This window comes from Phragmites australis, chromosome 17 (genome assembly GCF_958298935.1).
Source record: "Phragmites australis chromosome 17, lpPhrAust1.1, whole genome shotgun sequence".
Taxonomy (NCBI): Eukaryota; Viridiplantae; Streptophyta; class Magnoliopsida; order Poales; family Poaceae; genus Phragmites; species Phragmites australis.
Genome location: NC_084937.1, coordinates 17,019,112 through 17,044,718, shown reverse-complemented (window position 1 = coordinate 17,044,718; position 25,607 = coordinate 17,019,112). Strand labels below are relative to the sequence as shown.

At 42.5% G+C, this 25,607-nt stretch overlaps 1 pseudogene; it reads right to left on the bottom strand.

Moving 5' to 3' along the window:
• Nucleotides 1-24,552, bottom strand: part of LOC133896922 (ABC transporter A family member 7-like) — a 34,754-nt pseudogene extending 10,202 nt beyond the window's left edge.
• Between the last annotated feature and the right edge of the window lie 1,055 nt (nt 24,553-25,607).

Below are 25,607 nucleotides of genomic sequence, written 5' to 3'. Positions count from 1 at the left end.
GACAGTGCTCAGAAGGAGATGAGGGAGACAGTCATCAAGGCTGTAACTGAAGCGATAATTGAGATGAAACTCGCAAACGCGGTTGAGCGGGTGGACAAACGGTTATCCGAGCTCACCGACAGGGTAAATGCTTTGGAAAACCGTCCTGTGCACAACGAAGATGTGAATGGAAGCAACACCGGTGATGAGTTGTATGATGACGATGTTAATGTTGATCCAGCGGCGACATTGCAAAACAGATTACGGCGTCGTCTTCGCACTAACACCACAGGTATGGGTGGCGTTCCACATCACCACCACCATCGAGGTATGTATAATCGAGCTCCTGAAGATCCTTATGCTAAGGTTAAATTTACTATACCTTCTTTTTCGGGACATTATGATGCTGAGGGATATCTTGATTGGGAGATGACAGTAGAGCAAAAATTTAGTGCCCATCAAGTACCTGAACAACATAGAGTTAGACAAGCCACTAGTGAGTTTAAAGATTTTGCTATTATTTGGTGGACTGGTTTAGCTGCAGATGGTGCCACACCTCGTACATGGGAAGAGCTTAAGGTTGCTATGCGTGATAGATTTGTTCCCCCATCTTATCATAGAGACTTGCGTAAGAAATTGATGCGCTTAGAACAGGGAGATAAATCTGTGCAGGATTATTATGGTGAGCTTCAAAAGGGCTTGATGCGTTGTGGCATAGTAGAGGGAAACGAAGATTCTATTTGTCGATTTTATTCGGGTTTGAGACGTGAAATCCAGGATATTATTGATTATAAAGAATTTAACAATATCAACCAGTTGTTTCAGTTTGCTATGCTTGCAGAGAAGGAGTTGCAGGGGCGTGAGCAGCAGGGCAAGTACAAGGCCAGCACCACATACACGCCGCGCACAGGACCATCCTTTGGGCTGTCCAAACCATCCACTTACAGGGCTCCCTCACCAGCGAGCAAGCAACAAGCAGCTACGGCACCAAATCCTGTCACTACACGACCTTCGGGCTCAGGTAAAAATTCTGTTTTGCAGGGACCTTCCAAGAGTGCTTCCTCTGTTGCATCAACGGGACGCACCTCTGGCATTCAATGCCGTCGCTGCCATGGATTCGGTCATGTGCAGAAGGATTGCCCAAGTCAGCGGGCATACATTGCAACGGAAGATGGGTACATCAGCGCCTCTGACATTGAAGAAGAAGAAGAACCAGTTGTTGAGGAGAGCAACGAAATCTTGGGCAGTGATGACACAGCGACCTATAGGAGCATCATTGTGCAGCGGGCGCTCAGCACAAAGGTACAACAACCAGAGAAGCTGCAACGCCATAACTTGTTCCAGATTTTCTTCGTCATCCAAAATCGGCGAGCACGTGTCATCATCGATGGAGGTAGTTGTAATAATTTGGTGAGTTCAGATTTGGTCAAGAAGCTTGGCTTGACCACACGCCAACACCCCCATCCATATAATCTTCAGTGGTTTAATGATGCTGGAAAAGCTAAGGTAACACAAACTTGCAGAGTTTCTTTTTCCATTGGTTCCTATGCTGATTATGTTGACTGTGATGTGGTACCTATGGAAGCTTGCTCACTTTTATTGGGTCGACCTTGGGAATTTGATAATGATGCTATACACCATGGTAGAAGTAATACATATACTTTTATGCATAAAGGAAAGAAAATTACTTTGGTTCCTATGACCCCTACTGAAATTGTACAAGCTGATAAAGAACGAGCTGCTAATTTGCGTGATACTAAATCTGAAAATCAGCAAGTTGCTAATTCTCTTTACCCACCTAAAAAGGATAAGTCTCCACCTAGTTCTAAGATAGAGGGCATAAAATTGAAGGGTGGTGTTATGCTTGCACTAAAAAGTGACCTTGCTGAAATTTCTAATAATGATATTTGCTACACCTTGGTTTGCAAACGAGTTTTGTATTCGCTTGATGATGTTATTAGTTCGATACCTCCTGCTGCCACTAACCTTTTGCAGGAGTATGAGGATGTTTTCCCAGCTGAGATACCCCCGGGACTGCCACCTATGAGAGGAATAGAGCATCAAATCGATTTGATCCCGGGAGCAACATTGCCAAATCGTGCTGCGTATCGAACCAATCCCGAGGAGACTAAGGAAATTCAGCAGCAAGTCCAAGAGCTTTTGGACCGCGGGTATGTACGTGAGAGCCTTAGTCCTTGTGCTGTTCCTGTGATTTTGGTTCCTAAGAAAGATGGTACTTGGCGTATGTGTGTTGATTGTAGAGCCATTAATAACATTACTATTCGATATCGCCATCCTATTCCTAGACTTGATGATATGCTTGATGAGTTGTGTGGCTCTGTAATTTTTACAAAGATCGACTTGCGTAGTGGTTACCACCAAATTAGAATGAAACTTGGAGATGAATGGAAAACAGCTTTCAAAACTAAATTCGGATTATATGAGTGGTTAGTAATGCCTTTTGGTTTAACTAATGCACCTAGCACTTTCATGCGTTTGATGAATGAGGTTTTAAGAGCTTTTATTGGACGATTTGTGGTGGTTTACTTTGATGACATATTGATTTATAGCAAGTCTTTGGATGAACATATGGATCACTTACGTGCTGTTTTTAATGCTTTACGTGATGCACGTTTATTTGGTAACCTTGAGAAGTGCATCTTTTGCACGGATCGAGTCTCTTTTCTTGGCTATGTTATTACTCCACAGGGAATTGAGGTGGATGAGATGAAAATTGAAGCCATAAAGAGTTGGCCGGTGCCCCAAAACATCAAACAGGTGAGAAGTTTTCTTGGACTTGCAGGTTTTTATCGTCGTTTCGTGAAGGATTTCAGCGCCATTGCTGCCCCCTTACACGAGTTGACAAAGAAAGGTGTGGTGTTCCATTGGGGTAAGGCACAAGAGGAGTCCTTTGACACTTTGAAGGACAAGCTTACGCACGCACCATTGCTGCAACTTCCAAATTTTGGTAAGACCTTTGAGCTAGAATGTGATGCTAGTGGAGTTGGCATTGGAGGTGTTTTGATGCAAGAAGGTAAGCCCGTTGCATACTTTAGCGAAAAATTGCATGGCCCTGTTCTTAATTACTCTACGTATGATAAGGAATTGTATGCACTTGTACGTTCTTTAGAGACGTGGCGTCATTATTTGTGGCCTAAAGAATTTGTTATACATTCAGATCATGAATCGCTTAAGTATCTTCGTTCTCAAAATAATCTGAATCGTAGACATGCTAAGTGGGTTGAATTTATTGAATCTTTTCCTTATGTTATCAAACACAAGAAAGGGAAGGATAATATAATTGCTGATGCTTTGTCTAGACGATATGCTTTGTTGTCCCAACTTGATTATAGAATTTTTGGACTTGACTCAATAAAAGAACAATATGTGCTTGATCCTGATTTTAAAGATGTATTGCTGAACTGTAAAGAGGGACGTACATGGAACAAGTTTGTGATCAATGATGGATTTGTGTTTAGAGCTAACCGTCTATGCATTCCAGTTGGTTCCGTTCGTCTTTTGTTGTTGCAGGAAGCACATGGAGGAGGATTGATGGGACATTTTGGTGCTAAGAAGACGGAGGATATGTTGGCCACACATTTCTTTTGGCCAAAGATGAGGAGAGATGTTGAGCGGTTCGTGGCACGCTGTACCACATGTCAAAAGGCTAAGTCTCGCTTGAATCCACATGGTTTGTATATGCCTCTTCCTGTTCCTTCTATTCCTTGGGCAGATATTTCGATGGACTTTGTTTTGGGATTGCCTAGGACTAAGAGGGGGAGGGATAGCATTTTTGTTGTTGTGGATCGTTTTTCTAAGATGGCACATTTTATACCTTGTCATAAAAGTGATGATGCCGTTTATATTGCTGACCTCTTTTTCAAAGAGATTGTTCGCTTGCATGGTATGCCTTCTACTATTGTTTCAGATCGCGACGCTAAATTTTTGAGTCACTTTTGGCGCACTCTATGGAATAAGTTGGGTACAAAACTATTGTTTTCTACTACTTGCCACCCACAAACTGATGGCCAAACGGAGGTAGTGAACCGCACTTTGGGTACCATGTTGAGAGCTATTTTGAAGAAAAATTTGAAGATGTGGGAAGAATGTTTGCCCCACGTGGAGTTTGCTTATAATCGGGTAACATATTCTACCACCAAGGTAAGTCCTTTTCAGGTAGTGTATGGTTTTACCCCTCGCGCTCCTATTGATCTTTTGCCTTTACCTACCACTGAAAGAACACATAGTGATGCTAGTGCACGTGCTGATTTTATTCGTAAGTTGCATGAAACAACTAAAATAAATATCGAAAAGATGAATGAAAAGTATAGAATTGCTGGTAGTGAAGGTAGGAAAGAAGTCAAACTTGAACCGGGTGATTTAGTGTGGTTACATTTAAGAAAAGATAGGTTTCCAGAGCTGCGTAAGTCTAAATTAATGCCAAGAGCTGCTGGTCCTTATAAGATAATTGAGAAAATAAATGATAATGCATATAAACTTGAGTTGCCACCCGAGTTCGGGGTTAGTCCTTCTTTTAACATTGCAGATTTGAAACCTTACTTGGGAGCCGATGATGAGCTTGAGTCGAGGACGACTCCAATTCAAGAGGGGGAGGATGATGAGGACATCACTCCCTCGGATACATACAATGATCCTCCATTGAACTTTCAAGGTCCAATCACAAGAGCTCGCGCACGACAATTAAATTTAGAGGTGAGCTCGTTCCTAAGCAACTCTTTATATAATTTTGAGAATAGATTACTACCTAATGATTATGTGTTGTTTAGGAATCATGGAGAGGACAAGGAAACACATAGAGGAAGGCTTGGAGGCGTGGAGGAGCAGCTAGGACGTCCAACAACAGCAGCCTCGGCCTCCAGGACCAGCGAGCAATAAAACGGACGCCCAGGACGCATCCGGACTCCGTTTTCGACGATTCACATATGGTTGGAAAGATAATTTCATAAGGAAACTAATGGCGTTGGTTTGAGGTCCAAATTCCTTCTGAGTCAACGGGAAACGTCGAAACAAGTCAGCGTCCAGAATCTGTCCCGGTGCTGCGTCACCGTTTTTGGTCCGTTGGGCCATGTATCGTGTTGGAGTCCATTAGAGACGCGTCTAGGGGTCCTTGGCCGACCCTAATCCTTTATATACAGTAGCCGCTGCCCTAATTAGGGTTGGGTTTTGCTTAGATTATTCTGTCAAGAACAGTTTCGCCGTTTCGTCGGTTTGTGAGACCCCAACTCGTGAGATTAATCATTCATCTGCAATTTGGTTGCATTCTTCCTTGTTCTTGCTTGTGTTCTTCGATTCGTAGGCAAGGATTTTAGCCTTCTTGGCGAGGTCAACCGTGCAACGCCGGTTGATAACCAGAGGAGACGTGGTGCTGCGATTGCGGGGTTTCGGATCGTGTTGTTCGGAAGCCGGATCGACTTGTGTCTCGTTTCCACCAAATCGAGAGTTACCAGAACCTTTCGGAAGATCGGGAACCCTTGTTCATATTACCTAATCCAGTCAATCCACCTGTAATTAAATCCAAGGTGCTGCAACATCTAAATCATGGTTTGGTGCTCAATAGTGTTAATTACCTTTTAAAAATCAAGCTTGAGGATCACCATTTCTTGTTTAGAGTGATGTCAGTGATGTAGGTACTCAAAAGCTCACCCTAGACAATCTTGAATGGACATGCCTTTGATGAGGCCATACTGGTTCTTGTTGATAAGATCCTTGATCACTGTTTGAAGTCTATTTGCCAACAACTTGATAATAATCTTAAGAGATGTATTGAGAAAAGAGATGAGTCTGAAGTCATTGAGCTTCACTAGGTTGTTGACCATTGGGATGAGAGTAATCAGGGAATTGTTTATAGGCTGAAGGTTTATAGATCCATGATAAATGTCATTGAAAGGAGAATAGAAGTCCCCTTTGATGATGTTCCAGAATTTTTGAGGAATAGTCCATTAACCCCATCTGGCCTAGAAGCTTTATCTGAAGGCATTGCTTTGATAATGGCATCAATTTCCTTACAGTAGAATCGATCAGATAGACTCTCCAGATTTGTTCTTGGCTGGATAAGCCCCTCAAGATCAAAACAAATGAGTGGTTGCTCAAAGTGACCCATTCTATTTTTGATGGTAACCCAGATAATAGCCGCCTTTTCACAATGGCTTGTTACTGATCTTCCATCCTCTGAATCCAGGCTGGTAATGGTGTTTACTCTGAATCTTTCAGTGGCTGCGGCCTGGAAGAATTTAGTGTTTTCATCCATAAACCTTACCCATCATATGGTACATCTTTTCTTCCAATAGTCATTCTTGTGCTTGAGCATCAATAAGGTATGTTTCTTGAGAATGGCTCTGAAGTTTCTTTCTTGCAGGAAAAGTGGACGCTGCTCTACTAGCTTTGTCCAAGACTTCCAAGGTCTAATTACAGTTTTTGATCTTTTAAGGACTCTCCTGAAGGCTTTGAACTTTGCCGAGATCTTGCTTGCACTGCTACTTGCCTTTACTTCAGAATTCCAAGTGTGTTCCACTAAGCTCATGAAACTTGATTGCTCTGCCCAGAAGTTTTCAAATCTGAATATTTGAGCTTTGAGGATGGATATGCCAATTTGCACTGTACAAGAAATGTGATCTGATGTTGGCTTGGCCATAGGGATAAGCAAGGTATTGGGGTATGAGTGAGTCCAATTTATCGAAGTGAAACACCAGTCCAACTGAACCATTAAAGGATCTTCCTGCATATTACTCCATGTGAACTGCCTTCCTTTGAGAGGAATTTCAAGTAGACAAAAGTTGCTGATAATTTTATTAAAAGTAAGGATGTCATTGATATTTCCTCCCGGCCTATTTCTGTTAGAGGAAGATTTGTAGAAGTTAAAAGTACCCAATGAGCATCCAATTAGGCAAAATATGATTGTACATGCTCTGAGATAATTGGATAATTTCCAAAAAATAACTGAAGAATAATTGACATAGCAATTAGGATTATTTAACACCAAAATATGAATATTATGGTCAAACTGAGGTATCCAGATTGGAGGTACCTTCACTAATGCAGCACCTTTAAGATTCTTCAACCCGCCATAAAAAAACAGATGTTCTTTTCCGGTCAATGTTTCCCAAAGCAAGCTGCATTTGAAACAACACCAGTTACCATGATCACATATTTTGATTCATGAAGGAAAACTTTTAGCCGGATGAGTGCTAGTTAAGAGCAATACTCATGTTGAGGGCACACACCCATATTTGTATATATGTTACCCATGTCCGTATTTATATCCATTCCATGGACATAGGAAGTACCAGATATAGGTTTAACGAGTCCAATCATCTAATGAAAGAACAAAAGAAATTCATCAAGTTGCATTGTAATCTATAAGACTTTATGCAACTTCCATCAAAAGAACAGCTTCCATTTGTCATTTTATCATACCATGTTAATGAGAGATGTTTTACCAGCTCCATTTGGACCAAGCATTCCAAAGCACTGACCCTTTTGAAGGACAAGAGATAATACTCGAACAGCCAGCTTGTCAGGGTTTCCATCCCTTACAGGATAAACTTTCCTGAGGTTGTCACAAATGATAGCTTGGTTTGCTCAACTCCTTTCCTCTATAGAAGTAATGATGCATGAATTTGAATCATATGTATGATAGAAAAGTCTAGAATTAAATGCCAAAGTATGACATGTAACCTACTTCTTGAGCAACATCTGGTTTCTCCAAATCGAGAATGACTTTGGAATCCTGATGGACAAAGCTAGGCTCATTCAATGATTGTGCGCTCCTTTTTTGCACATGTCTGAAGCAGAATAAAGGGTTTTTTCTGACACCACCACCTAATAGAGAGGTTTGATGCAAATAGAATGCTAATATGAGCAGTAGTGCCCATTCTACACTCATCATGATCAAGACGTCACGCATTCCGTTGATGGGTTCTTTCAGATTTTCCCATGTCATACCGGTGGCTCCCATAGCACTTCCTGGGACAATCTCCATGACTAATAACTAGCTATCTGAGTGGAGAAGACAAAGCTTGATACCAATATTATGTAAACTAAGTTATGAATCGCAACAAAGCTAGCAATTTACAGGGAAAAGTTCTATCCTCAACAAAAAAGCGGAAAAGAAATGCCCCTAGTAAGCCAGAGACGTATACATACATGTAACCAATCACTGTGGCTGGAGGCGAATGAAACTTGTCAGTTGTCACTTTCAGACAAGCAAAGTTTTGACTTGGAAGTTACAAATTTGAGTCACTAACCTGTGGTTTTCTTGACAGACGAAAAGAAAAATGCCACAAAAAATGCTATTGCAATCTGTAAATTTATGCAGATGAAGAAAAAAAGAAATTGTATGCTGTATTCATTGAAAAATTGAGACCTGCACAGAAGAAGACATATTAAATTTGAATTGTAGATTTATTTGCCACAACAGAAGATTCATGAGTAAATTATAAAGTGTAATTACCTATCAACAAGCCAAAAATCACAAATAATAACATATAGACAATTGATAGAGCAAAGAAATAAGAATAAGATATCAGCCAGTAAGGCCCATCCTTCAGGCCATGCATTTTCATCATAATTTTTAGCTTCTGCTGCTTCTCATACACCAGATATGTCAACATAATCTGGGGAAAAAAAGAGTCAGTTTGCAAGCTCTCATGATACTGACTATCAACATGTTCAACTTATTGTTTGCAACCATACTTACGGAATGTTACATCAATACATCTCATCATACTCGCTGGGAAATGCACTGAGAGAAGAGAAGACGGATGAAACCGAAAACTCGTCCCAACTTTGGGCATATCTTTTACATATTCAAGTAGCATTTCTACCCAAGTTCCTTTGATAAATTTGAGATAAGCATCGGATACCTGTAGGAAACAAACCATAAGCTCTAGGAACAGGTGCCATGTTTCATAAGGCACTAAATTACTCAGAGCTAATATTATCAAAAACAATGCACATACTGTATTCACCAAGCGTGGAACCTTAATGTTGCGATAAATGAATATGCAGTGTTATTGTTACTGAGAAACTATGTGGAAATGTGTCTTAGTTTTTATGTGATGTGAGAAACCAAGTCGTAATGTGTATTGGTTTTCTTGTGATGAGTGATTGATATTGTCATTTATTTGGTTTGATGATCTTCGATTTTGCATGAGCTTTGATGTGATTCGAATTGATTTGAGATTTCATTTGAGCATAATAATTATGGACTAATTGGAATTGGAGTTGGAGATATGTGTTTGCTTGTCTCATGGTGTGCAGGTGATGGATGCAACTTGGCGGTCGACGGCGGGATGATCGGGGCCAAGTGGAGTGCTTGGTGCCAGACGATCAAGGAGGTTGGGCGGAGTCAAGAGTGATCCTAGCTGAACACGTGGAGGTCAAGCAAAGCATTAAAGGCGGATGGAGACGGCGTGTTGACAAAGTCAAGCAAAGGGGATGCCGGTGCAAGTGACAAGGCGGCCCGAGGGACCGGGAGCGGGAGAGACTTGACGGCGGTCAGGATCGCATGACAGAGTACATGCGTCGACATCAAAGCGCTTGCTTAAGGTGTAAGCAAGGCGGTGAGTCATGTTTTGAGAAGCGTGCAGGCGGTTTCGCGATTTAGCCTCAAAACTGTGGGTGGACTGGATGAGTATGTGGCACCATCACGAAGCTTGCGTCGAGGCGAAGCTAAGTCATGAAGGCGCCGCGGCCGTCCGATGAATGGAGAAGAAAATTGACCAAAATACCCTCGGTGGTAGGTAGGAGTGCACTACAAGAGAGGGGTATTTTGGGGAAAAGATAGAAAACTTAAGGACCAAGTTTTTTAGGCCTATAAATAGAGGGGTATGGCTAGAGAGAGCTTTGAACCAGCCATTTGAGCCCCCTTGTGCCACTCAGTTGAGAGCCTTAGAGCTAAGGTTTTAGAGGAGAGAAGGATGAGTGCTTAGCCTATGTAATAGCTGAGAGTTTTGAGAGATAAATCTTTGTAATCCGTCTACAATAGGGCTGACCTCTGTTAGTAATTAAGTTTATATTTTTGCATATACTTGAATTCCCCTCCTTCTAGTTTCCCTCTATTGGTTCCCTTGCAAGTTTGCAAGTTTTTCGATTTTCGGTTTTGATTTTCGTTTTGGTTTTTGGGCTGAAATTTCAGCACCTTGTGAGATCATTCTTCTTGTTGCTAGAGGTATAAAAACTCACATACGAGTGTATACTCATGGGTCTTGAGTATCCTTGCCTCTAGATCATCAACTTGGAGAGGTTTCTTACCCGGTGATCTTTTTCTTTGAGCTGCAATATTTCACCTTTGCAGGGTTATTTTTCTTGATGCTAGTGGCTTAAATACTCACATACTCATGTATTTGAGCGGGTCTTGAGTCCCCTTGCCACTAGACTATCATCTTGGAGGATAACCTTGTCCGGTGTCCATCTTATCTAGTTTCTTTGGAAGTTGCGAGTTTTTGTGCACAAAGACACATGGAATGGTCTTGAATGGAACCTATGGTTCATATTCCATCTGTGGAGTTATGTTGCCATGAAAGTAGTCTTCTTGCTTTGTCTCTTTAATTCTTTTGCTTCCGCTTGAGCGTTTTGAGGTGCGTTGGGTGAGAAATAGGAAAAGGCCATCTATTTCGAAAGAAATTTGTTGAGGCGCCTATTCACCCCCCTCTAGTCGCCATTCTCGTTCCTACATGATGAGTGGTTGACAAGTGTGTTAATTTGGTTTGATGATTTTTGGGATTACAAATGCATGTAGATGTACTGCAATTATGATCATGACTAACTAAGTTGCAGAGAAAATCGGGTTGGCGTGTTTGTCTCTAAGTCTAGGAAAAATGTACACGCCAGATGATCCGACGCTCTGTAAGTAGAACACGCCGGATGGTCCAACGTTTAGACAGAGTACACGCCGGAGCATTTCAAACAGAAGCAGAGAATGAAGTGCATGCCGGATGGTCCGGTGTTGGGGTGAAGTGAATGCCGAAGCATTTTGTACAGAGTGGTTACAAACTAGTTTTGGCGGATTTGAACACACCGGATGGTTCAACTATGGGTGCGAAACATTCTAGACAGAGGGCTCTACTAAGTTGCACATGTCGGATGGTCCAGTGCTCAGGAGGAGTGTGTCGGATCATCTGTTGTTCATGATTTTTTGGAGATGTGTTTTGAATTGAGGATCTCGATTTGGACTAACTGCAAGTTGAGCTATATGTTGTTCGAGATGCATGTTTGCTTGTCTCATGCTGTGTAGGTGATGGATGCAACTTGGCGACCGACGGTGGAAAGATCGGGGCTAATCGGGGAGCTTGGTGCCGGACGATCAAGGGAGCCAAGCGGAGTCAAGGGTGATCTGAGTTGTACATGTGGAGATCAAGCAAAGATGGGTGAAGACGACGTGGTGAAAAAGTTAAGCGAAAGGGATGCTGGTGCAAGTGACAAGGCAGCCCGAGGGGTTGAGAGCGAAAGAGACTTGCCAACGGTCAAGATCAATGGAGTACACATGTTGACATCGGGATGCTTGCTTAGGGCCAGAGCAAGCGGCAGTGAGTGACACTTTGACAAGCGTGCAAGACGGTTTCGCAGTTTGGCCTCAAAACCGTGGGTGGATGGAGTATACATGGCATCATTGTAAAGCTAGCATCGAGGCAAAGCTAAGTTGTGAAGAAGCTACAACCGTTCGATGGACAGATCAAAAAATAGACCAAAAATACCCTCGGTGGTAGTTAGGAGTGTACTACAAGAAAGGGGTATTTTGGGAACAAGGAAATTTGGTATCTAAGGAAGCTCCCAAGGCCTATAAATACAGGAGCAGCACTGTTGGAAGAGGGTGAGCCAGCCATTAGAGAGTTGTGTGGTTGAGTTTTTCTCCCTGGAGAGACAAGAGCTTAGCCTTTGTAATAGGTGAGATCTTTTTGTGAGGAAAATACTTTGTAATCTGCCTAAAATAGGGCTGACCTCTTAAAGAAATGAAGTGCATGCTATTTCCGATGCTCATGTTCATCTCTTTCTAGTTTACTTCTATTGGCTCCGTTGCTTTGTTGCAAGGTTTTCCTTTTTAGATGAGATTTTCGTTTTGGTTTTTGGACTAAATTTTTTCCATCTTGGGAAGTTGTTCTTCTTGTTGCTAGAGGCATAAAATTCTCATACAAATGTATACAAGTGGGTTTTGAATCCTCTTGCCTTTAGATCATCAACTTGGAGAATTTCTTCTATAGTTGATCTTTTCTTTGCTTCAAAGGTTTGTTTCCTCAAGTTGCTATCTTTTGTGGCGATGACCCATGAGATGAGTTTCAATGGAACCTAGGGTTCATATACATCCACGAGAGCTATGTGTTTTTTCTGGATATTTCCTTAGCAACTTGATTATCTCTAGTTTTGCTTCCGCTATTGGTTTGTGAGGTGCGTTGGATGATAAAAGGAGAAGGTCATCCGTTTCGAAAGAAATTGGTAAGATGACTATTCACCCCCTCTAGTCGTCATTCTCGGTCCTACAATTGGTATCAAAACTGGTTTGATCACCTATTGACCTTAATCGGCTTTGTGATCCGTAGGCGACAATAGAGAGAAGTGGAAAGATTCTGATGTTTGATGACCGTGATTCCAACTATGAGATCCCTGCTGCTTGCACGACTCAGATTCAAATCGAACAGTATGAGGCCAACTATAATGCCCAAAAATTTTATTCACAAGACTGAGTCGGAATAAGTTTGATAGGGTCCAGCACCTCCGTACTACCCGTGTGTCACACCCGGTTTTAACGACCAAAACCAGATGCGGCTTATGTGTGCCCAGGATGTTCAACACACATAAGGACGTCACAGGTGAAGTAACAAAAGCAATACTTTTATTAAATAACGTTAAACTCTTACAGCAATTGACATATATTGTCTTCTATGAAGATATCTGCAGCGGAACAGAAGCACTGGTGCCCAACAACACCGCAGGCAACTGACCGGGAGACACGCGCCTAGAACGTCACAACCACGTCTTGATAGTCTTCAATATCTTCACTCACTGAGCAGCAGCATACATATCGCATGGTGTAGGGAAAATAGCAAGTGTGAGCACATAGAGTACTCAGCAAGTGGGGGGAAAGTAATGATATGCAGGCTTATACCAAGAATAGGCTAACACATGGTATTTTTGCGTAAATGCGAGTAATGAAAACATATTTAGACTCAAAAGCATTAAGCAATTATTAAGTGAATGTAACCCATACAATTCATCATCTAGCATACAAGGCTCCCCACCCTGCATACCACAACTGTCTTGTGCTCCCCACACTAAGACCAAGACCACAACATCTAGTACTCCCTGTACCAGAATCAAAACCAAATCATCTGGTACTCCCTGTACCAGAACCATAACCACAACTATCTAGTACTCCCTGTACCAGAACCATAACCACAATCCATAATCACAACCCAACTAATCATGTGAGGATCCAAGTCTCTCATAACCGTGAGCACGGCTGTTATAACAGTTTTACACTCTGCAGAGGTTGTCCAGCTTTCCCCACGAGTCAGTGAATTCCATGTTGCCGTGTTCGCGAAACACTTAACACACGCCAGTGGTGTGCCGCCAAGAATCACTGTATGACACTTTCCACTAACTAGAGACTCATCCAGTGCATGTCTGCCCACTAGGTTTCACCGCCAGGCTTTACGCAAGCAACAGCTCCTACCCAGAAGCCCCCTTTTGTGCTGACCCAACGCACACTGGACAGACTCTAATCAGTATGTCACACTTTACCCATATCAGCCTCGTGGTTGGTACGTTACTTCTTGGGTTGTCGCTCCACGAACCGGTCCTTACTTAGGTTACTTGAGCAAACACTAATCCAACATCATAACCATGACAGCCATCCAAACTACTTTGCTCAAGGCCTAAGATTCCATATTGCTAGACCATTATCATATTAATCATCATTACTGCATATGTTCATTAGTCAAAATTATGACACTTCCCAATATCCCAAAAGCAAGGCTAAGCAATCTACCCATAAAAGACTACTAACCATAAAACATCTAGGTTCCAAGGGATAATAAGGGAATATCTAGGGAAAACCCTAACATAGGTGACTACCCATCATATTGACGGACATTGCATGCAATTTTGTAAAACAAAACATTTAAAAACATAGGTTCAATATGATCAAGGACACTTGCCTTTTTCCCAATGCTGCTCAGTGTTGAAATCTTGGTCTTGAAGTCCCTCGAACTGCTCCAGAACGTTATCGACTAATCATGAGAACTACCGGCAAACAACACAAAGGAAAACACTAAGAACAACATACCAAACATCAGCAAAACACTTTAAAAACACTATGGTTGGATAGGGATGATTTTAGGAACATTCAGACGTAAGAATCGCCTAAATCGGAGTTAAGATGAAAAGAGAACAGCTTTCGAGAGATGGATTAGATTGAAAAGAAAGACTAGTTTACTGGAGTTATCTTCCTATGGGAAAAGAGTTTATTGCACAATTACTGTGTTAGGCTTGACAACATCATTGCGCAAGATTCAAGAAGTGTAGGGCAGACTAGACTTCACTGGCTAGGCTAAGGAGAATAATGTGGCGCTAACTTGGCATGCTATGCAAGTACTATCTTGGATTAAAGAAGGGATACGCTAGGGTCTAGTATCGATCACCAATGTTGGATCAAAAAGGCTAAAGTTTGCACTTCTAGGTTAAGGATACTACTGGTGACTCTATATAGCGGTGGTGGTTCGGGTTTCGTCGGAGATGGCGATCGGGCATATGGCCACAAACATCAATGTCGGTTTCAGTGGTGTTTCAATGGAACGAGGGAAGCATGGCGTAGAATGCGAAAAGACTAACTTAGTGGTACGGTTGGTTTTGTAAGGGGTCATCCGAGGTAGCGGCAAAACAGCGATGACTACTTCTAGGTTTGGTGGTGACCGCAAACAAATGCAGGAACGAAGACGCTCGCGTTCCAGGAGATTGGCTATCAAAATTGATAAACCGTTTGAATAAGGATGTTCATATAACCCGGGAACACAATGCTATGGCATGGGTTTTGGTAGATCATCCACTGAGAGGAAGAACGATCAGCACAAATGAAACGGTTGATGGCTGCGACATGCTGTGGTTGGCATTGGCGTCCTGGTCATGTCGCTGCACAAACGGGGATGGGCTCCTAGGGTAATGTAGAAGACTCCATGGGACACACCGTGAAGCGGTTGGTGCATCCATACGGCTTTCGGATTGATGGGGGACGCGAATGCAAAACCGGTGCGCGTGCTGAACACGTCCAGAAACCGGACAGCGGGTATGTCGACCTTGATTTCGATAGTTTGGCTAATCTACTGGCCAAACCGGTTGGTGAGGGCGTGGGAAACATCATGGGACATGTACCGGTGAAAGGGCTTGGTGATTTGACCTCTGGTCGGTCGGGAACATCGATGCCAATCAGCTACAGCGCGACTGTCTCGCGGCTGTCCGCGACGGTGACGACCATAGCGGCATAGATCGGGCTTTGATCGGGGCTAGGGCTTTGCTAGGAACTTAGTATGATGCTAAAACAGTAGTAAGGGAGGAGAAGAAGAGGTCCTCACGTTGCTTTGGTAGTCGAGGAAGAAGGATTCGCGGAGAAGATGACGTAGCGCATCACGGGCGGCGGCGGCGGCGACTCCGACGAACGGCGGCGCCCCGGCGACTCACGAACAGAGCAGCAGCGACTTATAGGGCTTGGGGACATGAAATAGAGGTAGGAGAGGGTGTGCAACTCATATATATAGGGCTAGGGACGGCTGGATGAGGTAGAGTCCAAACCGAACACGAGTTGGATTCGAGTTCGAGTCGGTTACGGTTTCCTTTTTCACAGCTCTGTATTGCGAGGATGATATCTCTGTCGTCCGGACTCCAAATTGGACTTTTCTTGATTCTAAATTGTAGTACTCGAAAATATCTACAACTTTGGTAGTCATTGGAACTTCTGAAAACGTCATCTTGATTTCCAAAAATGCGCCACAAGATAAAATGTCTCAACTCGGACTTCTCTGCGCAGCACTGATTTCGGGGGCCATAACTCCCAGCTCTATTATCCAAAAGGTGACTTCCATCGGTTCAAATCGAAGCTCTCGACGAGACCTACAACTTTGGTATTGTCAAGATTTGCATTTGAGGCCGTTTTGAACTCCGAAACGTCATGAGACGATGAGGCTGTCCAGAACTCCGCGAAAATTTACAGATTTCGTGGATCCTTTGTTGGGCCATCTAGAAGACTTGGCTAGGGCTTTGGACTTGAGTAAGATTGAGCCCAAAGATACTTTAGACATATCTAGGGTTTAGAAAAGAAACTTTTGCAGAGAAATTTGAATAGGATTTGAATTTGAATTGAGTTTGGAGTGAATTTGAGAGAAACGAAAAATGAGGTTGATCAAGAATAAGAGTAGGTAAGGAATTTGAATTTTAGATTTTGATAGAATTTTGAGAAAGAGGAGAGATTGACTTTAAACAAGAATTTGGATAAGATTTGAATTGACCTGGAGAAGGATCAGGTATAATCAAGGATTGAATAGATGATGAATTCAAAGACTTTGAATTCCAACCATTAAGATCCTTATCTTATTCACTACTGAGTTTTGTAAAAACTTTTTCAAAATCTTTTTCACTCAAAACACCAAAGAGAAAGAAAAGAAAAAAAGAACTCTAATGCATTTACCTGGCTCCTAGCAAAACTCAGCATACAATGCACACAAAATAATAACCTATATTGATTGATTGATTAAGAAAATAGGTTTTAAACCTATACTACTGGTGAAGCTATTCAATACTCTTGGAAAATTTTAGAAATTTGAAAAATCTGAAAATCAGGGTGTTACACCGTGAGATTTGGACTACCCTTAGTGTCTTTCATAAGGGTACCAACCAAATTAAGTCTAGGCGTTAGAGCACATACAACCCAGAATATCAAATATTTATGCAAGTGCCTGGTGAATCCTTGGATGCTATGTTTGCTAGATTTGATGGAATTATTAGCAACCTTAAATCCACTGGTGTTTTGCCCTATTCCGACCACGAGAGAGCGATCAAACTTCTCTATGCTCTTGATCGTAAAATATGGGAAATTAAGATCTCGAGCATTGAAGAGCCATCCGGTTATGACACATTGACTTGTGATGAACTCTTAGCAAGCTCAAGTCCATCGAGATAGCCAAGGCAACTCGGATAGGTCTCAAAAATCACCTATATCAGAACATGGCGTTGGTTTTCGGACCTAGTGATGGCAATCAGGCTGGAGCTAGCTTTTCTTATGCTAACACTTCATCGAGTGGATTTGCTTTGTCTTCCTTAGTCTCTATCACAGAGGAGCAGGTGGCTGTGCTTGTTGATGAGGATCTTGCACTGATTGTGAAGAAGTTCACCCGCTTCTATAACAACTGCCGAGACTGGAGAAGGGGTGGTTCTCGGGTCTGCTTTGAGTGTGGTGACACCACCCACTTTGAGGTGGACTGCCCCAAGCTCAAGAAGAGGGAAGACCGCAACCATGACCATGATAAGCACAAGAAGTCCAAGAAGCCTTTCTTCTAGAACCATGACAAGATGGTCAAGAAGGCGGCTAAGGCAGCTTCAAGGGCATTTGTGGCAGTGCTCAGTGACATCGACACTTGCTCAAGTGAGGAGGAGAGCTCAGAGGAGGAGGAGCAGCCCGTGAAGAAAAAGAAGAAGACTAAGGACTTCATCGACCTTTGCTTCATGGTGGATGACAACAACAGCGACCCCAAGCCTAATTCTTCTGAGGTATCACCCTTCTATGACCAGCTTTGTATTTAGATTGATGCCTTGAATGATGCGCTTGTTAGCCAGGATAGATTGCTTAAGAAAGAGGTTCGTGAGGTTAAGGAACTTAAATCTAGGCTAGTAGTGTTCATCTTCTGAGCTTGAGTTACTTAAGTCTAGAGCCAATGATGAGGAGTGTGATAGTTGTCTTGTGATCATGAGTGAGCTTGCTGAGCTTCAGATTTTGCATGCTTAAGTTGCCAGTCGGCTTGAGACTGCCAAGAAGAAGCTTCTTGAGGAGGAGTCTAGACCTATTCTTTTAGGCGCTTGCAAGAATTGCCCTTTGCTCTAAAGGATGTTGATGTGAAAGCCAAGCACGTAAATGAGATAGAGTCTAGATTGGAGAGTGTTGAGAGTTCTACGAATGTGTAGCCAAACTGTTCCACCTACATCATCCTGAAGAACAAGCTTAGCTGGGTTAAAGGGTAAGTTGAGAAGCTCATGGCCGAGAATGAGTACCTCCTTTCTCTTGTGGAGAAGTGCTCAGAAGGCAATAGCAAAATGGATTTAATCTTGGCCAAGTGCTAATAAGACGGGTTTAGCCTTGGGATTGGATTTCAAGAGGGTGGCTTACATTGGGGTTTGTAAGACTGTTTTTACCTCACCTACTTCTAGAGAGAAGGTTACCTTGTTGGATTTTGGTTTCGCCATAGGAGGGGTGAGCGGTGTGAGTAAGAGTGGAGTAATCGGGACATGTACCACCCCTCTTTTGATATACATGAGCATTTTCCTCATTCTTACTCATGAGTCTTGAGCGTTCCTCAGCTTCCTCCTAAAAGTGGTGCCCGGCGTGGATCTTACCATGATTCATATAGTTTTGGTTCACGTGTAAGAGGCTTTGAGTTGCAACATTTTGGCGGACCACATTTTCCCTATCATGGCACTCATCCTCAGCACACCAGTATTGATTTGCATGCACATGCTTCTATTGCTTCGGGGCAGATAACCCAATACTGGATTCCCAAGAGATTTTTGTCTAACCCCAGTATTGAGTCATCATCCACTTATTATTCTTCTCATATGTAGGTAGCAGACGAAGGTCTGGAGAACAAATAGCTCATTGACTCTGGTTGTTAGCGCCATATGACCAGAGATTAATCATGGTTCTCCAGCCTCACCTCGATGAAGAGACATGAGTACATCACTTTCGGGGATGATCGGAAAGGAAGCGTGAAAGCTAAAGGTGTGATAAAGGTGAATAAGAGTTTCACTCTCAAAGATGTGGCTTTGGTGGAACATCTGGGATACAATTTTCTTTTTGTATCTCAATTGTTAGATGAGGACTTAGACGTGCATTTCAAACGCGATACTTCTTGAGTTCTTGATTCTTCAGGCGCTTTGATTTGTCGGATTTCCAGATTTGGTAGAGTTTTTAGAGCTGTTTTTTCTGAGTCTGTTGGTTCTTCTCGATGCTTAATTTCTCAACCCTCTTCTAAGCTTTGGATGTGGCATAGGAGACTAGGGTACATGAGTTTTGATTTGCTTTCTCATTTAAGTGCTCTAGGCTTGATTCAAGGATTGCCCATGCTCAAGTTTGAGAAGAACCTTGTTTGTACTCCTTGTCAGTATGGCAAGATGGTTACCGCACCTCATCCACCAGTTAATCTGGTGATGACTGAACAACATAGAGAAGTTCTCCATATAGACACTGTTGATCCTTCCCAGGTTCGTCGGCGGGTGGGAAGTGGTATGTACTTGTCATTGTTGATGATTTCTCTCGCTACTCTTGGGTCTTCTTTTTTATGAGCAAGGATGAAGTGTTCTCACACTTTCAGTGCTTAGCTTTGAGATTGTTCAAGGAACTCTCTGGTGAATTGAAAGCAATTTGTAGTGATAATGGCATCGAGTTCAAAAATTATCTCTTTGATGCTTTCTATCTTGAACATGGCATTGAGCATCGATTTTCTGTCCTACATGTTCCTTAGCAGAATGGCATGGTTGAAATGAAGAATCAGCATATGACTTGGGCAGATGCTATTAGCACAACTTGCTATATCTCCAATTGCATTTTGTTGCGCTCGATTTTAAATTTTACTTCGTATGAGTTGCGCTTTGGGAGAAAGCTGAAAGTTTCACATTTAAGAGTTTTTGGCTATCGATGCTTCATCCTAAAGTGTGGTAATCTTAACAAGTTCGAGTCTCATTCCTCCAATGGAATTTTCTTAGGGTATTCCCTTCATGGTCATTATTATAGGGTTTATAATCTTGAGACTAACAACATTATGGAATCCTGTGATGTGACTTTTGATGAATCAACCCTGTGTGCTAGTTCTTCTTTCGAGTGCGCAGGTGACAAAGAGATTAGTGAAAGCATCTTCGTAGATGGCAATCTTCCAGCTCTCGGTGAAGATGAGGATGATCCACTACTTCCTTCCATCACACCTGCTCCCAAGCTGGATCCTGCTTCTTCTACACCGCAGAGGGTCCTGCAGCCTCTACTTCCACTTCAGCTATTTTCCATCCTGCACCAACGGTGGTTGAGGGGGAAGTCATCTCGCAGCGCGAAGCCCAACAACACATTCAGCGACAACACCCTCCACAGATGATGATCGATGACCTCAATGAAAGGGTAACGAGGTCAAAATCTGCTCACCATGCTCATTTCACTGATTCTACTTTTGTTGCTTCTTTTGAACCCCATGATGTTGGACACACTCTTTCTGATTCAAATTGGATCAATGCCATGCATGAAGAACTAGAAAATTTTGAGAGAAATCAAGTTTAGGTCCTTGTAGATTCACTCCCTAACATTCATACCATAAGCACCGAATGGGTCTTCAAGAACAAACAGGGGGATGATGGGTTAGTTGTTAGAAACAAAGCTATACTTGTGGCCCATAATTTCACTCAAATAGAGGGGATAGACTTTGGAGAGACATTTGCACCGGTAGCTAGGCTAGAAGCCATTAGGATCCTCCTTGCATTTGCGGCATCCCAAGGTTTTAAGTTGTATCAAATGGATGCCAAAAGTGCTTTCCTAAATGGTTTCATAGAAGAAGAGGTCTATGTTAAGCAACTCCCAAGTTTCGAGAACCTCAAATACCCACATAGAGTATACAAGCTTCAGAAAACTTTGTATGAGCTTAAATAAATGCCAAGAGTTTGGTATGATAGGCTTAATTCTTTCTTGCTAGAGCATGGGTATGTGATGGGGTTGGTGAATAAAACTTTGCTTACTTTTAGGTATGACAATGATTTCCTTCTTCTTCAGATATACGTGGATGATATCATTTTTGGTGACTCTTCTACTACACTTGTGGCCAAGTTTGTAGATACTATGAGTAGGGAATTTGAAATGTCGATGATGGACACGCTCAACTTTTTCCTTAGACTGCAAATCAAGCAATGCAAGAAAGGTACATTCGTCCACTAGACGAAGTACACCAAGGATTTACTGAAGAAGTTTGAATGAGCGATGCAAAGCCCCTGGTGACATCAATGGCTACCTTGATCGTGCTTGATCCGGATGAAGATAGTGAGGAGGCAGACCAGCTAGAGGACAAGAGCATGATTGCCTCCCTCCTATATCTGACGACGATAAGACCCAACGTCCACTTCCCTGTCTGCTTGTGTGCTCATTTCCAAGTGTCACCAAGGACATCTCACCACCAAATGGTGAAGCGCATACTAAGGTATCTCAAACACACCCTTGAGTATGATCTTTGGTTTTCTGGATCTTCTTCTCTCTCTCTCTTCGTGTTTTTCGATGCGGATTTTGCTGGTTGTAGAATTATTAGGAAGAGTACCTCCGGTACTTGTCATTTCTTAGGTACCTCTCTTGTGTGTTGGTCTCCTCAAAAACAGTCTTGTGTTGCACAGTCAACTACTAAAGCTGAATATGTTATAGCCGCTAGCTGTTGTTCTCAGATATTTTGGATTGTTGCCACCTAGAGGGATGTTGTTCTCAGATATTTTGGATTGTTGCCACCTAGAGGGATTTTGGGTTAGATTTCAAGAATGTGCAACTTTTGTGTGATAACACTAGTGCCATCAACTTAGCCAATAATCCAGTCCAACACTTCAGAACCAAAGACATAGATGTGAGATTCCACTTCTTGAGAGACCACAATGAGTAGGGAGACATTGTCTTGAGATACATTGATACCTAACACTATCTTGCCGATATTTTCACTAAGCCTCTAGATATAACAAGATTTGCCTATTTGAGGGGAGAGCTTGGAGTGTGCCATCCCTATGGTATTATGTGAGGGGGAGTAACAACTTTACATACTCTATTTTACTTTTGTTACATTTTCATTGCATCTCACCTTGTAAGATAATCATGTGTAGTTGAGCTTTGACTTGTATATCTTTAGCATGTTCTCTTGCTAGACTTGAATTTGGACTAAGTTGAGTAGTTATGCGGAGCAATCTTTTAATCTTAGGTTCATTTTAATGCTTTGACATGAAACATTTTAAGCAAGCTAGCTTTCCTAAAGATAAAATTTGGCAATTTTATGAATCTTGTAGACTATAAAATGCTACATTCTTGATCACTATATTCATAATTACTTTGGCTTAGTCAATGCTTGTGTTAAGGTTAGTGTGATGAATATCTTGTTCTAGGCTTCTGGGTTTAAGATAGTGGATTGAGTAACATTGCACTATATTTTCTGTCTTTGTCAAATATTGAGCTCATAATAGAACCTTGGGAGAACATGTGTTTATTGTGTCACAAAAAGCTCTACTTAACTTGATCATGTGAAAACTTGATAATTTGTACAAATTTGAATAATATTGAGAAATCAAGTTTCTTGTGCTAAAATATAATCCAATATGGTTGTCTTGAAGCCTTGAGGTATTTGTTGTACCCAGTCATGCGATATTTCGCTTAGATAAGAGGCAACTTGTGGATAAAAAGAAAAACAAAGAAATGTGCCTCAATGTTAAAATTTTTAATCACTTTAGCTAACTAAGTCTTGTTTTTATATGTGAGCGTTTGCAAAGTCTATTATCATAAATGCTTGTTTGCCTAGTTTGAGATTGAAGTTGACTAGTTCTTAATACTTGTATTGTCTCGGCATGAGTGGATGCTTATGTAGTGGTCACTTTTAACATGATTCGGCTAGATGAACCTAAATGTGCCAACTATTCTTCAGGTTTAGCTTGTGTAGCTTCATATTCTTGTGACACTGTATCTTTTTTTAGCATTTATACGATTGTGAGCTCTACATTCTACTCTCCATAGCCCTATGATGCTTCAATCTTTTGTAAATATTTTGTGGTATACTGGTGAAAGCTCATTAGGATTGCATATTCATGCATTGCATGGTGTTTTAGCCTTGATGTTTGTATTGTCAAAGGGGGAGAAAAATATGCACTAAGCTACAAAGAAGAATCTGGCATGATGAAAGGGGGAGAAAATATGTGAAAAATTTGCATTCATCAAGGGAGAGCATGAGCATTTGTGCTTTTATTGGCATTTTGAGGTTTTTGGCTTATCTCTATCTCTCTTAGAGCTTTTGCAATCTTCTTATGCCAAGTGACATTTTTTGCTCCTTCTCGAATTTTTGGTCATCTGAATGAGCTTTTCTTGTTGGATTTATTCTATCCAAAATCTTTGTGTTTTAAGGTTTGTTAATACACTCATTAAGGGGGAGGTTGAGAAACCAAGTGGAAATGTGTTTTGGTTTTTATGTGATGAGTGATTAACAAGTGTGTTGATTTGGTTTGATGATTTCTAGGATTGCAAATGCATGCAGGTGTACTACAATTATGATCATGACTAATCAAAGTTGCAAAGAAAATCAAGTTCGCGTGTTTGTCTCTAAGTCCAAGAAAAATGTACACGTCAGATGATCCAACGCTCTGGAAGTTGAACACTCTGGATGGTCCGGCGTTTAGACAGAGTACATGCCGGAGCATTTCAAACAGAAGTGGAGAATGAAGTGCACGTTGGATGGTCTGACGTTGGGGTAAATTGAACGTCGGAACATTTCATGCAGAGAGGTTGCAAACCAGTTCTGGCAAATTTGAACACATCGGATGGTCTAGTGATGGACATGAATACACACCGAACACATCAGATGGTCTGGTGATGGGAAACCCAGCAGGTACATGGCCACAAACGCCTGAGGAGATGGGCGGGCCTGCTGGTGTGAAGACGAAGGAGGATGCGCGATCAATCAAAGCCCCAACACGTAGGATGAAGGACCGGGCGACTGGTGAGGCCATACTTGCACGGTCCCTATCCAGGGGTTGAACCATGAGAGACTAGGTGCAGACGGTAAGGAGCCTTGGCCGCCGCCAGTGGCAGAGGAGCTATTGCTACCATCGCCCTTGCCATGACGACGACGGTTGCCGGTGTTTGCGGTGGGGTCGGGAGAGCACCAACATCCGATCGGTGATGGGATCATCAAACTTGGCGAGAGCGTCCGCCATTGTCTTGAGCTTCCGAGCATAGTTGTTGATGGACAAGGTGCCCTGAACAAAGCTCCGGAATTCAGCCTCCAAGTGCAAGGCACAACTCTCCTTGTTCCCGAGGAATTGACCCTCGAGAGCGACTCAAGCAGCACAGGCGATGGTGTTTGGGACCATGATGGACTCCAAAAGATTAGCGATGATAGTGCCATAGATCCATGTCAACACGGTGCAGGCCATCTGTGCCCAGTCATCTTGATGGGAGTGGTCAACATCGGAGAGGACATGGTCAATCAGGGCATACTTGTCGAGAACGACGAGGAAGAGTCCTTTCCACTTGCCATAGTTAGCGGCGGCGAGCTCCAGCACGACCGTGATCAAGGTCTTGATGGTGAGGACGGACATGGCCTCTGTATGTAGGGCGGCCTGCCCGTGGGCAAGGACGAGCGCGTGGTTTGCATCATCATCCGCCTACTGGCGGTGGTCATTGGCTTCTTGCTAGCGGCGGTCGGCTTCGTTCCGAGCAAAGCGAGTGTGCTCGAGTTCACGCTCAGCGACCTTCAAGAGATCGTCGGTGGCCATCAGTAGGCGGTAGTAGAGGAAGGTGACGACGAGGAGCAACTGGCGAGCAAGCAGGCGGCTGGCACAAGGTGGTTATGATGGCCATTGCAAGATCAGCGGCGGCCAAAGTTTAGGGTTTGCGGAAGCGGAGAGGCCGCAGGAGCGAGTCTTCTTGTGATACCATGTTAGTTTGGGAATAATACATGGTATAATATCTGATTATACGTTTACATATATAGGGCCTGGACCCGCAGTATCCTATTCGGTTAATAGAATCAATGACCGGGATTACTGGAGGTTTCCTAATATGCTAGCATGCGTACAATGATCATCCAACAGAACTGGTTGTCGCATCGCGGATCAGCATGAACGGCCACACGAGTCGGGGGATCGACCCGACCAGACTTGGGCCTATGATTGAAGACACCTGAACTGGTCTGGTTCGACCACAGATCGAAAGAGCACCGGCATCTGTAACCAAAATCGAACATAACGGTGTCATAAGACAAAGCTATACTCTTTTAGTGTCCTAAGACCAATTTGCCTACTGGTAGCTAGCTGAATATGCCAACCTTGTCTCCTTCGATTAGTTTGGCCGAATGGAGCAAGCTAGTTAAATCGATCGTGCATTTCAGTTAACTGTCAGACTGGAATGGTAATGCCATGGCGCAGCTTAAATCAAATCAAATGAAATGCTTGTTAATAATTAAGCTTCATTTTAAATTAGCTGGTAGCCCGGAGCAGATTTCTTTATTGCTAAGGTCCTGCTTGGCAGTGTTTGGATTATCTGAGAAATTTTTCGAATTCAGTTATGTGCTGATTTTTTGTGCAACAAAATCTGAAATTTTAATTTTAGTGCAATAAAAACACATGTAGGTGTAGAAGATCCATCACAAGTT